The sequence below is a fragment of the Rhodnius prolixus genome, unplaced genomic scaffold (assembly GCF_049639745.1).
Source record: "Rhodnius prolixus isolate KJV_2025 unplaced genomic scaffold, Rpr scaffold_6, whole genome shotgun sequence".
NCBI lineage: Eukaryota > Metazoa > Arthropoda > Insecta > Hemiptera > Reduviidae > Rhodnius > Rhodnius prolixus.
In genome coordinates, this window is record NW_027411634.1 from 21,587,387 (window position 1) to 21,602,612 (window position 15,226).

Genomic DNA, 15,226 nt, shown 5'->3' on the forward strand with positions numbered 1-15,226 from the left:
GCGGGAAAAAGATTTTATTCAAACGAGGAGGTGATTGCAGAAACGAATGGCTATTTTTCAGACTTGGACAAATCCTATTATTCGGAAGGGATCAACAAACTAGAGCAGCGTTGGACGAAGTGTATAAGCCTAAAAGGAGACTATGTTGAAAAATAAAAAAAGTTTACCCCCAAAAATTAAGCAGTTTTTATTTTTGCACGGACTTTTCAAACGACCCTCGTATAGAGCGAAATCGATTAATATTTAGAGGTCGCTACCATTGATCAAAAGATTTTTGTTTTGCTTTTTTTCATAAAAAATCCTTATTAAATGTTTTGTATCTTTTCAAATTATTAGCAAAACATGTAATTGTACGAAGTTTATTTAAATATAATTTGCTACAAAGACAATGCAGTTGGAATCATTTTGATGGTCATTTTATTTTCAAAGTTATGAATAATTAAAGAAGCTGTATTTTTTTAAAAAAAATATCAAGAAAAATATACATTTTTGAAAAATTTCGATTAATTAACGTTAAAATCATTTCATTTTTTATGTGTTTCGTACAGAATTTAAAAAGCAAATAACTTTGGTTATTGAAACGTCTAAATTAGGGAATATTTTGCATTTATTGTTATAATTTGAAATTGATTGATTGATAGTAAATTAATTTCGTATTATAACAATAAATGCAAAATATTCCCTAATTTAGACGTTTCAATAACCAAAGTTATTTGCTTTTTAAATTCTGTACGAAACATACATATAAAAAATGGAGTGATTTTAACGTTAATTAATCGAAATTTTTCAAAAATGTATATTTTTCTTAATATTTTTTTTTCAAAAATACAGCTTCTTTAATTATTCATAACTTTGAAAGTAAAATGGCCATTAAAATGATTCCAACTGCATTGTCTTTATAGCAGATTATATTTAAATAAACTTTGTACAATTACATGTTTTGCTAACTAGTAATGCCTTCTATGTGAAACCGTCAAGAACGGATGTAATTACAACAAGATTCAGAAGAGGTGAATATAATAAGGATAGACAATCGGTGAAAAAGATAGTAAATTAATAGAAAATTTGCTTAAGTTACTCTAACAAGATAGGAAGATCATTCAGATGACTGTAAACCTGAAGGACTCACTGTAGACTGAGGAAAACACTAATGGCAGCGGTTAGAATGTAAAGATTTTTGTAACGAAGAACAGAAGGAAATGGCGCTGCACGAATTCAATTAGTGAAAAAAAAATTTCTTTTTACCAAAAGTCATTCAAATAAATCTTTAGATAGAGATACTTTCAAATAAAGGTTACAAATGGGTTATTAGTAAATATTTTAAGTAAAATGAACGACCGCAAACAAAGAAATAAATATTATAGTTGGTAGCGAGACTCCATTAAATTCTAAGATGGTCATTCAAGTGTAATTACTTTGAAGTAACTTAATTACTGAGGTAACCTTAAGGTCACAAGGAAATGTATTTTCCTTTAGATTGTTCAAATCAATGTGAAAGGTATTTGTAAGCGCGTGAGGCTTACACCCAGATGCGGAGAGGGGAAGATGACGTAAAACGTAATTTAAATCGATACGTGCTCGGAGGAGATAAATAAATACAAAGAAAATATTTAGTAATGAAAATGGTCAAGAAAACGCTTACCTTTAGCGCACCGGAAGCGAGCGCACACAGCATCCGCCAGGCGGTGAAGGATCTCTAATTAAGCGGTAGAAGGGAATAGGAACTATTAAGGAGCTTAGATAAACAAGTGTGTAAAGATGTGTGTGTGTGTGTAATGTGTAGCTGAGCTCCTAGAAGCGTAAGAAATATTGGGGTTCAAGCCCAAAGAGGCGTATTAGAATTGGAAGTGAGGTAAGCGGAAGAGGGAAGGGTAATAGTGCACCAAGTGCACTAGATGCGGATGAGGAAGAGGTAATAGTACAATCAATGCACTAGATGCGGATGAAGGAAGAGGTAATAGTACAATCAATGCACTAGATGCGGATGAAGCGAAGTGCTAGATATCAGCGGAAGTGACTCTTAGCAGGTTGAGGTGCAGTAAGAAGTACACCAGCGGGCAGACTCGAGTGACGTAGGGCCGGAAGCAGCCGATGATGAAGCGTTGCGGAAGTACGAAAAACTGTACTTGAAGCGTTGGTCCAGCGGACGCGTACTATATCTGATGCAGAGCAGGGCCAGACGTCGACTCGTTATGATGCGGTATGGAATTGAGGAGCACTAACTTATTAGCACAGAGTCAGCGGCGTACTGAACTACAGCAGACGGAAAAACCCCACGGGTATGAGAGGATAGAGAAGGGGAAGGTTGAAACCATGGGAACTGAGAAATAAACAAAACTACAAAATAGCAGAAAAATAAGATATTGGCGGCGACAACAAAGGAAACGATTAACGAAAAATAACGCGTACTACTAGAATTGGAATAAGAAGAGAGAGAGAGAAATAGAAAAAGGCGAGGTGGAGAACTGTCAAACGGTACCGCCGAGAAAGGACGGTACGCGGCTTAACAGTATTAATTATTTCATTTAAGAAATTAGGTAATGGAAAGCATATTTCCCGCACCTTCGCCCAAAAACATACACGATGGTTCTAGCGGATCTTATGAAATACTAAAAAGTTACCAATAATTCGAAATATGATACAATATAACCTTCTCTGTCTCTAACCAGCAATAATGGAAAGTTTTTTAATTAATGAAATAAGTTAAATTAATTAAAGATTTTGCGATATCAGATTCACCTAAAAAAGATCCTCTGCTTCTCCATTTACTTTTATCTTTTTTTTGAGAGAGAAAATCCTCCGTTAGCAACTGGTGACCCATTTTCTAAGCTTCCCCACGTTTTACTGATAAACTTTTTCTGTAAAGTTAAGCTTTACAGCGCTCTTCTGTTTTGGAAAAGCTCTGTTTATGACTTTGTAACAGTTTAAGACACGTAAATATAGATTGAAGAAACAAAGAAAATAATCAATTATTGTGCTTTAGAAGCAAAATAATGCACATCGTGGAAAAAATGTTTCAATTTTCTTCAATAACTTCTGACTACAAGAAAGTTTCTTGTAGTTTTACTGGCAGTTATTTGATAAATACCAGTTTTGTGGAAATAAAGGCTGAAGATATAGTATCTTAATTGGCTTTTCATTTGAGTTCCCCTTATTTTTCTCCCACTAATAAGGACTTGTTATTTATACTGATAAGAAAACTCGATAATTCTAAATCAATCATTTGCAGGACTTAAGATTGTTTCTGGAAAACAAAATTCCTGGAATAATATTTCTTTTAGAGTAAATTTGCGATTAATTTTGTAAATTAGAATAAAGAAATGTGGTAGCGTTCAAGAATCCATTGAGCACAACGATGCTTCGTACCCGACTTAAATACGAGTACAAAATGCATACTGTGGAACCTCTCAATAAGGGGAAAGCAAAATGGCCGCCGTTTAGAGGTGGTCGTTAGAAGGAGGTAGGCAAGTTTCATAATGAAAAAATATGGTTTTTTTTTTTCAAACATCTATTTAAATATTGTTTATTATTAATAGATTTAAAAACGTGCATAATTGCATAATTATTTAGCTACATGATATGCATCAAATTTTTCTTAAATATCCAAAAAAAATTATCAAAAAACTACATATTATTGACTTATTTAATAATTTGTATAACAATTTTTATAATCATCACAAGGGAAGGGATTAGCTATGAGGTTAGCATACTGGACTCCCACGCGGAGGTCCCGGGTTCGAATCCAGCTGCTGACCCTTAGATTTTCTCTTCCTAGGAGCTTCTTACAGCTAACTGTCCGGTGATGGACATTGTTGTCTGTAACGAGAGAACACTATCCGGAGGCCGGCAGTGCACTGAAAAAAGCTCCGGGCGACAATAATCTTAGATGTTGACGCGCCTTAAATCATTAAAAAAAAAAAAAAATCATCATCACATTTATTTATGACATACGAGGGTCGTTTGAAAAGTCCGTGCAAAGTCAGAGAGATAGCACCACTGGCGCGTATCGAGGTTATGTTTAGTTAGTAGCATCTCTTGGAAGAACACACACCAAGTTTCAGCCAGATCGGTCTATTTCTTTGTGTTTGGCATTCGTTTGAATCGAGGAAGTCGAGTGATTTTCAAAAAATGGACGAAAAAGAATTTCATGTGTTGATTAAACACTACTTTATGAAAGGCAAAACGCCTCAGGAGACTAAAGAGAAGCTTGATAAACATTATGGTGACTCTGCACCTTCGATTAGAACAGTTTATAAGTGGTTTCAAAATTTTCGGAGTGGCCATATGGGCACAAGTGACGCTGAACGTTCTGGACGCCCTGTTGAGGTTACTACTCCAGAAATCATGATGGTGATGGATGACAGAAGAGTGAAGGTGCGTGAGATTGCTAGTGCTGTGGGCATCTCGAATGAACGGGTACATAATATTTTGCATCAACATTTGGACATGACAAAGCTATCCGCAAGATGGGTGCCGCGATTGCTCACGCTTGACCAAAAACGAAATCGTGTGAAGTGTTGCAAGGATGGTTTGCAGCTGTTCCAGAAGAATCCGCAGAACTTTAAGCGTCGTTTCGTCACTGTGGATGAAACATGGATACATCACTACACTCCTGAGACCAAAGAACAATCTAAACAATGGGTTACCAAGGGGGAATCTGCGCCAAAAAAGGCGAAGACCGTTCCTTCGGCCGGAAAGATTATGGCGACTGTCTTTTGGGATTCGCAAGGAATAATCCTCATCGACTATCTGGAAAAGGGTAAAACTATTACAAGTGCATATTATTCATTGTTATTGGACCGTTTGAAAACCGAGCTGCAAGAAAAACGCCCACGATTGGCCCACAAAAAAGTCCTTTTCCATCACGACAACGCACCAGCTCACACCTCAGCAGTTGTGGTCGCAAAATTAATGGAAATAGGGTTCCAACTCGTTTCACATCCCCCCTATTCTCCAGACTTGGCTTCCTCGGACTACTATTTGTTCCCCAATATGAAGAAATGGCTGGCGGGAAAAAGATTTTATTCAAGCGAGGAGGTGATTGCAGAAACGAATGGCTATTTTTCAGACTTGGACAAATCCTATTATTCGGAAGGGATTAACAAACTAGAGCAGCGTTGGACGAAGTGTATAAGCCTAAAAGGAGACTATGTTGAAAAATAAAACCCCCAAAAAATTAAGTAGTTTTTATTTTTGCACGGACTTTTTAAACGACCCTCGTAAATTCCAGCTTTATGACTGTGGAAATGCAGTATTTGGAATGCAGCCGGACGACAAATAACGTCTACAAAATGTAAGGCTAATTGAAAGACTCCATATTAGGTTGGGAATCATTATCGTATCGTTTTGTTCCGATTCTCGAACTACGAGACAAAAATCAGTCTTATAAGTGTATAATTCTAAAAAAAAACAGTATCGTAAGAACGTAATTCATTTGGTACTAGTTAAAATTTTCTATTCTTATTCATAAATAATGTCTAATAATTATTAAAATATATCATAAAGTTATCACAAAATGGTAAAACAGATGAAAATATATATCCCTTACTTCTTTTTTGGCTACATATGACTTTTCATGTTATCCATATATTTCTCTTTTTCGTTGAAACGGCGGTAGTTTTTCACTGGACACGCAGGAGCGGTCCTTTATCCTGTTGCCCGCAGACGGATGCTCTTCCTGACATACCACCTGGCAAAAAAAAAGAAGATTAACGATCAAAAACTAGTTTTACAAAGAGCATCAGGATATCATACGTTCAGGTTTTTTTCCCCCCTTTTCCTGAACGCTTTTACATGTGAGGAATACATATGGCTAGATTTATTTCAGCTTTACAACAACATTTGTAACTTTTCTCTTTTTCCTGTGCTAATCCTGGTTGAAATGTTGTTGAGAATAGAGTACTCCATCCACGTCTCCATTCCCAAAACTTGTTGATACAAATTTGGTCTATCATTCATAACTAAACATTTATTTCTATAAGAAGAATATCTATTATGTAGGGCTACATTTATGGGTTCGTGTGGCATAGAGCCGCGACAAGTGAAACAATATATATATCACGGTTCGCCTAGAACGATTTTAATTGCCCTGCAATGCGATAAAAAATTATTTGGGCTCTTTTAATCCAAAAAGTTTCATTAAATGAATTAGACTTTTCCATTGTATAAATATTGTATTTATGAAATCTGGCTTAACTTACAAAGCAAAGCATTATTTGGGGAACCAATAACAATTTTACTATATTAATTATCTGGACTGGACTGGAGACTTCATCAAAGGAGGTTTTGTGAGATCTGTGTTAACCCTTCATTTGATAATAAATAATATAAATTTACAATTATAAGTAATGTAAAACTCAAATTATAATAATTACTGTCAATTAAAAACTTTAATACATTTAGAAGTACTTATTTCTCTTATATTGTAGAAACACTTATACTTTAGTTTCTAGCTAAAAGTTGGGCACTTTGTCTGCACGAACGAAAACATTTCACAGCATTTATCTCAACTAGCCACATTACTGGCTTTCCAACGACTTATTTTGGGCTAAATCTCCCTAGAAAGCCAAGCCGTTATATATTCTAAAGAACAATAAATCTTTTGTTTCTGTAAAACGGGAGCCGAGAGAAAATTCTGACCAACCCTAACTTTACCATTATTTTGACCTAAACCTTCGGAAATTCAATTTACTTTTGTAAGTAAATTTAAAATATTTGATCTATGTTATAACTTAAGGAATATTTTCAATTTATTTTAATTAATTTGTTTCCACAATACTTTTAGCGTAGTGTCAAATTTTTGAAAATGAGTTAAACGAACGGTATTATAATATAATTTAGGGCGCGCCATCATCGGAAGTCATTGAAGTTTTTCAGTGCACTGCCGATGTTCGGACAGTGTCCTCTCAGGTTAGGACAATACCGTCCATCACAGAGTTGATAGTGAGCTGGTAAGAAACGCCTAGAAAGAGAATATGTAAGCTGGATTTGAATCTGGGATCTCCGCTTAGATGAGTCTACATCCGCCAGTTCATCTGCGTTTTCAATACTCTGTTCAGAAAACCAAAATAGCTTTAATATCTTCTCTAGACATATTTCGTTAAGTTTTTTTTTGCTTTCTATGACCAACTTTGATAAACCCACTGAGAAAGGTATATCGTAAAGGATATATTATCCAATTTACTTTCAAAATATTACCATGTTCAAGGACCTCCAGCATTTCAATAGCTATCCAAACAGCTTATTAGAAGTTCTGTAGATTTTGGGATCACTTAACAGCAAACCCTATAGATTTTATTCTGTAGATTTTGGGGGTAACTTAACAGCATACTCTGTAGATTTCGGGATAACTTTACAGCATACCCTATAGATTTTGTTCTGTAGATTTTGGGGGTAACTTAACAGCATACTCTGTAGATTTTGGGATAACTTAACAGCATACTCTGTAGATTTTGGGATAACTTAACAGCATACCCTATAGATTTTGTTCTATAGATTTTGGAGTAACTTAACAGCATACTCTGTAGATTTTGGGATAACTTAACAGCATACCCTATAGATTTTATTCTGTAGATTTTGGGGGTAACTTAACAGCATACTCTGTAGATTTCGGGATAACTTTACAGCATACCCTATAGATTTTGTTCTGTAGATTTTGGGAGTAACTTAACAGCATACTCTGTAGATTTTGGGATAACTTAACAGCATACCCTATAGATTTTGTTCTGTAGATTTTGGGGTAACTTAACAGCATACTCTGTAGATTTCGGGATAACTTTACAGCATACCCTATAGATTTTGTTCTGTAGATTTTGGGGGTAACTTAACAGCATACCCTAAAGATTTTATTCTGTAGATTTTGGGGGTAACTTAACAGCATACTCTGTAGATTTCGGGATAACTTTACAGCATACCCTATAGATTTTATTCTGTAGATTTTGGGGGTAACTTAACAGCATACTCTGTAGATTTCGGGATAACTTTACAGCATACCCTATAGATTTTGTTCTGTAGATTTTGGGGGTAACTTAACAGCATACTCTGTAGATTTTGGGATAACTTAACAGCATACCCTATAGATTTTGTTCTGTAGATTTTGGGGTAACTTAACAGCATACTCTGTAGATTTCGGGATAACTTTACAGCATACCCTATAGATTTTGTTCTGTAGATTTTGGGGGTAACTTAACAGCATACTCTGTAGATTTTGGGATAACTTAACAGCATACCCTATAGATTTTGTTCTGTAGATTTTGGGGTAACTTAACAGCATACTCTGTAGATTTTGGGATAACTTAACAGCATACCCTATAGATTTTATTCTGTAGATTTTGGGGGTAACTTGACAGCATACTCTGTAGATTTCGAGATAACTTTACAGCATACCCTATAGATTTTGTTCTGTAGATTTTTGGGGTAACTTAACAGCATACTCTGTAGATTTCGGGATAACTTGACATCATACCCTATAGATTTTTGGGGTAACTTAACTGCATACTCATGAAACAAATGTAAACATTCTTCATAAATACCTAGGCCAGTAAAGTCAAGTAATTTTCTGTATTTTATACAATTCCATTAGACTAAAGTATGAACGAGTGCAAACAAGAAAATGCTGATTTTCTTTATTTTAAGGAAAAAACATTTTTTCCTTTTTAAAAAAAATTTCCACTTGACCTTTTTAGTGATTGTGTAGCTTTAGTTAAGAGACACCCACATTATACTATCATAGTGCTTGTGGAATTCGAAAACATATAACTTAAAAGGTACGCTGAAATTATGAAATCTATTAAAAACTATGTCCTTGATGGAATGCGTTTTGTATAGAGATAATCATTCTTGTAATCACTTCATTGAAACTGAAAAATAAACTTTAATATTAGAATAAAATGTTCTTCATCCACCTACAATCTAGACTATTCTATAAATTGTTTCTTGCTTCTCATGGATAGTATATTTTTGCTTGGATTAATCCACTATTCTTGACTTGGTCAATCTTAAATACTGCTTTGTTGTGCGCTCGCAAAGCCCAACAAAGTTGAGCAGCCCCATTTACGGTTGATCTCATCCAATAAAATGCTGTCCTTTACAATTATAAGTAGGTATATTAAAAATTTTTCTATTACTTTTTTTTTAATTTGTTTATTTATTTTGCAACTGTATCTTACAACAGGCAAAAGTGTTGAGAGATAAGAGATGGCGCAAATACATGTGCGCCAAGAGACGTGAGTGGAGTGAACGACGACCATCCAGTGATGGAAGCCGTTAGTTTTCCAGATTGGCAAGCGTACACAGCAACCATCCTAGGAGGTCGGCATTATATGTTGAGATGATCGCATGGCCACCGCCGCTTCAGTCTGCGCTGTGGATTTGAAGGAAGTGTTGTTGTAGACATGTTGTGGATTAGAGGGTTGTAATGACTGTTCTAGATCTGTGTGGAGTTTAGTGTAACGAGATTGGGGCTATTTCAGAGACTAGAGGAATATTTAGATCAGATTAGTGTATAGTATGATTGGAGACGTAGAAGAGAGCGTTAACTATTGTTCTTAGAATTTTTGATTGTAAGGTTTGAAGTCAGTTGATGTTCGATTTTTTGGCGCTTTCGTAGAGCTGTATTCCGTTCGTCCATATTGGGGCAAGTAGGGCGGTATATAGTGATCGTTTGTTCGTCAGGGTCAGTGTTGATCATTTGTCGAGTAGTCTTTTTAACATTTTATACCTCAGATTGAGGCCAATTCGTTCATAGTCTCGTGTGGAGGTTCCAAGTTAGTCGTTTGTCAAGATGTAGTCCGAGATATCGTACTTCGTTAGTAATTGGTATAGAAGTATTGTTTGATGTATTGATATTGATATATAGAAGTATCCGTTTCCATTTGTTAAGATACTGCTTTTTCCCTAATTATATGAACGCTTACAGTGGATTCAGAACGTAGGCTTTATAACGTATATTAATTTTTGGATTAACACTCTTCACAAACTAAGAATACATCAGTTGCTTATTTTATTCAAGATTAGAACTCTTAAATTTGCTTCTTTTGAAAAGACAGAAATTTTAGTAGAATACAATGATTTATAGAGAGATTGAATACCCTTTAAGTTCTCTAAAGACAGTTCTACAGAATTTCTCGTTAAACTGCTATAAGTTAGAAATTTATGAGCTAGTGCCGCCCACAAAGATATTTGAAGTCTGCCCTCAATATGGCCGCACAATGCTACAAATCATTTCAAACTATAAACCTACCGAAGAGAATAGTTATTTAGGTGGAACTAAATTCAAGGATGAACGGTGAATTGAATTCTCAAGAGTTGTATGATTAATATAGAATTTTGGGAGAGATGGATATAGCAGATAAAATATGAACTTTTTCAAATACTGACGATGAAAACGATCTATTGAATAAAAAGTAAGGATAACTTAGCTGTGACAGAAGATTTCTAAACTTACAATATTTCCTAAGATATAAGCTAGGTTCTAAATATTCATTTTCAGTGACATATTTTATCTGTGTTAGCCAGATCAGGTAGGGATTCAAACATCATACAACAATAAATCAAATATTTCAAAAAACTACGCAATATAATAATTTTAAAATGGCTAATGTCCATTGGTTAAGCTAATTTAAAAGACACTAATTGGGACTTGAATGACATTAACTTTCAAACTTAATTAAGGCGTCAAAATTTAATAACAAAGAGGTAATATATTACATCATGGAAGCTTAACGAGACTGATGCTGCTGCAGAAGAACTATGCATGCGCCAAATCCTAACGACCGGCAGCTGTGCAGCGTAAAGCCTTCTCTTTCGATTGCAGCGTCTCAGCGTGTTTGTAGACAAATCTGTCTGACCGGAACCGTCGTTTGTGTAAGAGGTGTTAGTTTCGTTTTGCCGAAAACATGATACTACACATTTAGTAGAGCAACGAATTGTCGTGAAATTTCACATGAAACTGGGTAAAACCGCTTCTGAAACTTATCTTTTATTAGAAGTTTATGGAGATGAATGTTTATCACGTGCGCGAGTTTTTTGAGTGGATCAAGCGTTTCCAAGATGACCGAGAAGACGCCGGAGATGATGACCGCCCGGGGGTCACTTCCACGTCCAAAACGGATGAAAATATCGATTATAATTAATCAACATTACTACCGTGAGGTGCTTGTTCAACTCCGCGAAAGAATAAAGAAAAAAAAACAACCCGATTTGTGGAAGAACAAGTCACGGGGTTCTCTCCATCAAAACAACCCGCTGGCTTACACTGCACTGTCTGTCAAGACTGTTTCTAGCCAAGTACAACATCCCAGTTTTAGGCCAACCGCCTTATTCGCCTAACCTGGCACCATGTGACTTTTTTATCTGTGCCCTAAAGTCAAATCTGCATTAAAAAGAACACGAGATTTCAGTCCGTTGAAGCTGTGAAAGAATAAGCGGCACGCGTCATGCAGGAGCTCACAGAGAAAAAGACTTCCAGCACTGTTTCGAACAATGGTAAATTCGCTTGGAGCGTTGTAGGGATAGGGGAGGGGTGTATATTGAAGGTGATAATAACTAAATATGTATAAATTTAAAATAAAATGTTTAACAGCGATAGTCTCGTTATTTAATAGCCACACCTCGTATTGCTTGCTACATTACGCTAAAACGTTGATATCGAATGACGTGGACATCAATCCAGCTGAAGTGATTGTTTCCTAACTGCATCGCTTCGCTGCCGTTGATTCATTTCACTTTTTTTATTTCAAATTATGCAATAAACTTTCTTTTAGATTAATTCCATTTCTATTTATCTTTTGTAGTGTTAAATCTTTTATACTTATTAGGATAGAACTGTCCGGTTTATGGGCGCCTAGTCACGCTAGACCATTGCAAAGTTTTTAATCCGTATTATAGGAGCATTTATCCTAAGTTCAGAGGCAGAAATATTCTTGAAACTAAGTACTAACATTTTTAAGCCGTGTTTAGTAAGGCAGATGAGTTTATTTCGGCTGAATCTTACTTTAGAATCTCACTTGGGAGGAAATGCTGTTCAATATAACTATTCGCATATCCCTGAAGGAGTTGACATTATATTCTACTGTACATGTTATTTTTTTCTTTGACCTACTTCTTTGTTACAAACTTAATATTTGATACGTCGAAAATAATTATTTATTACAGAGTACGATGTACACTTTTATTGTAATTCTTTTGGAACCAACACCTATTAATAATGCCCAAGAGAATTTGAAGATTCAAGAAAAACAATGATAAACAAGATATAGCGAAGGATGAGTAATATCTTTCACTGGGATTCGTTAAAATAATGGACCAACTAAATCGAGCGAAGGCAGTTCATCTATCAATTCACCAGCCCAGCAGATAGCGCTATCTGGTAGCCCACAATATTGTTTTAAGCGCTAATAAAAGTGTATGTCAAATGAAAACAGATTGCTTAAAATTTTATATTCGTTCTGATATTGAAATCACTTTAGATATTTTGGATACCTTCATCCAAAACTAAACGATTTTTTTTTAGCAACTCTGGTTATTGGTGATTGGGGCTATTTTAAGTGCCGATAGCTGGAATCGAACCCGGTATCTCCGCATGGAATCCCGTTATGTTAACCACTTAGCTCTAATCCAGATTTTTCTGTTTTTGGGTTTATCTCGAAAATAAGAAAACGCTTCAAAGACTTTCTATAAACTTATTTTAATAATTAAAATGAGTAAAAATTTGAACTTTCAATCTTTTAGGCGATTAAAAAGGCAGTGGCTTCGCGATTTTCTATCTTCTGAAGAGAGTAGCTAATCCTGGAGATGACTTAGTGAGTGTTATCGCTGGGTAACTTCTCCCCTCAATTAGTGAGTGTGCAGTTATTGACACTGTTAGAGGAAGTGGTGGTAATATGGAAAACTTTGTTTTTGACTTACCAACGCTAGACATTCCAAAAAATTGTATTGCTTTCTCTGGTAATTATTAGCTTTATATGGACCGTTTATTTTGAAAGTGGTGTAAGTCCATTTTCTGTTATTTCGAGAAAATTAAAGGTTAACATATCTGTTAATTATAAAATTTAGACACATTATATGAAGTCTGGCAATGTTTCTACTGTTTTATCAATACGTATGTGATTTGGTAATAAATTTGTTTTAGGCGTATTTTACTAAACTGATGTATACTTACGGGCTGCAAATGGACTTACACCACTTACAAAATTAGAAAATTGTAAAAACCTTTTAATTTCAATTTTGAAAAATCAAATAATATATATTTTCAAATAATAATATACTAATATATAATAATATTTCATGTTAATAAATAATAATATACTTCATATTAATCCAATTTTGTTAACAAATAATAATGACACGACGTAAAATAGAAGTAATATTTTTAATCTTAGACGCTAATTACATTGTTAAAATTATAAGATATTGATAGTATTTAATATAAAACAAATGTAAAATAACAGGCTACTCTGTCGCCTACCTCTGTCATTTGGACTTACACCAATTTCATAATCAATGATTATGCAATTTCATTTACCGACCAATTTTAAATTCTACAAAACATGGGAATTTTTTAAGAAATTAAACACGGACTAGGTAGTTGTAAATAAAAAATTAATATAAAATTAAGCATGAATTACGTGATTTTCAAAAATGGACTTACACCACTTTCAAAATAAACGGTCCATATATTAGTCTTGCACTATTGTTTTCAAATTCACTCTCCTCCAACCACAAGATGAGCAACCTTCAATTTTATGGAAAAAGTAGAAGTGGTGCCTCTGACTTGAGGTGCGGGTAATATGGAACACCTTAGTATTATTATTGCAAGTCGCCGTAGAGTGGTTTAAGTACAATGAATATTTTTGCAGCTTTTTTTTTTTAGCCCCATTTTAGATTCTTCTCCTTTTTTTCCCCAGGAATATAAATGATTTGCTTGTAATGCTTGCAATATGGAACCCCATGAAATTTTTCTACTGCGAGTGTATGTAATGTGGAACAGGGTTCCTATGGGGTTCCATAAATCAAACATCGCTATCTTGGATTTGATACGCCACCAAAAAACAAAATTGGGAGACATAAGAACTGATTCACAAATGAAAATCACTGCAATACATTTCTTTGAACCAATATATAGTGCGAATAACTACCTCTAATTTGATAACAAAACAAAAATAACAGTTTGAACTTACCTTCTTAAAGGTTTCGAGAATCGATAGAAACAAAATTGAAAATTTCTAGATGAACATACAGTAGCAACTGAACCAACCACCTGCTTTGCACACTAGTGCTATCTAGCGACAGTTTGAGCCTGATACTGTTAACACACGATCACTTGCTGCCAAAATATTATAGGGTTCCAAAATACCACCACTTACTCTACTAATAGTTCAACTAGCGCTCGCTAACTTTCAAAATCAATTAAAAAAGTTAATAGCAAACCTCTGAATTTATTCTACCGTTCAAAATCCTTAAATAAACTAGCTAAAAAACAACTTCTCTCATTTGAAAAAATAGAACATTTAAAAGAAAATTATAAATATGAATTGCATTAAATGGAGTAGACATAATGATCAAATAGGTAAGAGCTTTTTAAAAAAATTAATAAATAATGGGAGTCTTGTGGGTGTTCACACAAAAATTTTATATTTCTCCGGAATAATTTCCAAACAGGAGTAGAAAATTAAATCACAAGAAAAAAATAAAAGTATTTCCCAATTTGTTTTTTTTAACAGAGAACGAAAGGTTTAATTTAAAAAAGAATCTGTTATATGGCCAGTATATTATTTGTACGAGGAACCAGAGGGAAAGGACGAAACGGGAAAAGTTGTGACAAGGCAGAATGGAAATTGCAAATGAAAGGTTTTACTGGGTAAACAGCGTTGGAAGGGATCTGAACATGCCACAGCGTTGAGAGAGAGGTAGGAGGTATTTCTGCTACTAAGTCCCTGTTGGAATTAGAACGGAAATGGAGTCAGATAGTAGCGGAAACTGGGGATGAAACTTTGATTCCGGCTAGCAGGTACGGATGAATACAGTCAGGTGGTTTGCTAGGGGAGTATGGGGCTGGAGTTTGAATAAACTCCAATCGTGGGTCCACTACCAAACTTACAGCATAAACTTCATATTTATAACCATTGTCTTTCACTTTATCGCTGTTCCTGGTTGGTCTTAGAGTACTTACTAGTCTCTCATACTTCTGCTCTTACTTTAGAGTTTCCTGCACTACCTTCTCCCCTCA

At 34.8% G+C, this 15,226-nt stretch overlaps 1 protein-coding gene across 7 annotated transcripts in view; it reads left to right on the plus strand.

Annotated features, from left to right (window-relative positions):
• Positions 1 to 15,226, plus strand: part of Ca-alpha1T (Ca[2+]-channel protein alpha[[1]] subunit T) — a 673,619-nt gene that overhangs the window by 307,266 nt on the left and 351,127 nt on the right. The window lies entirely within an intron of this gene.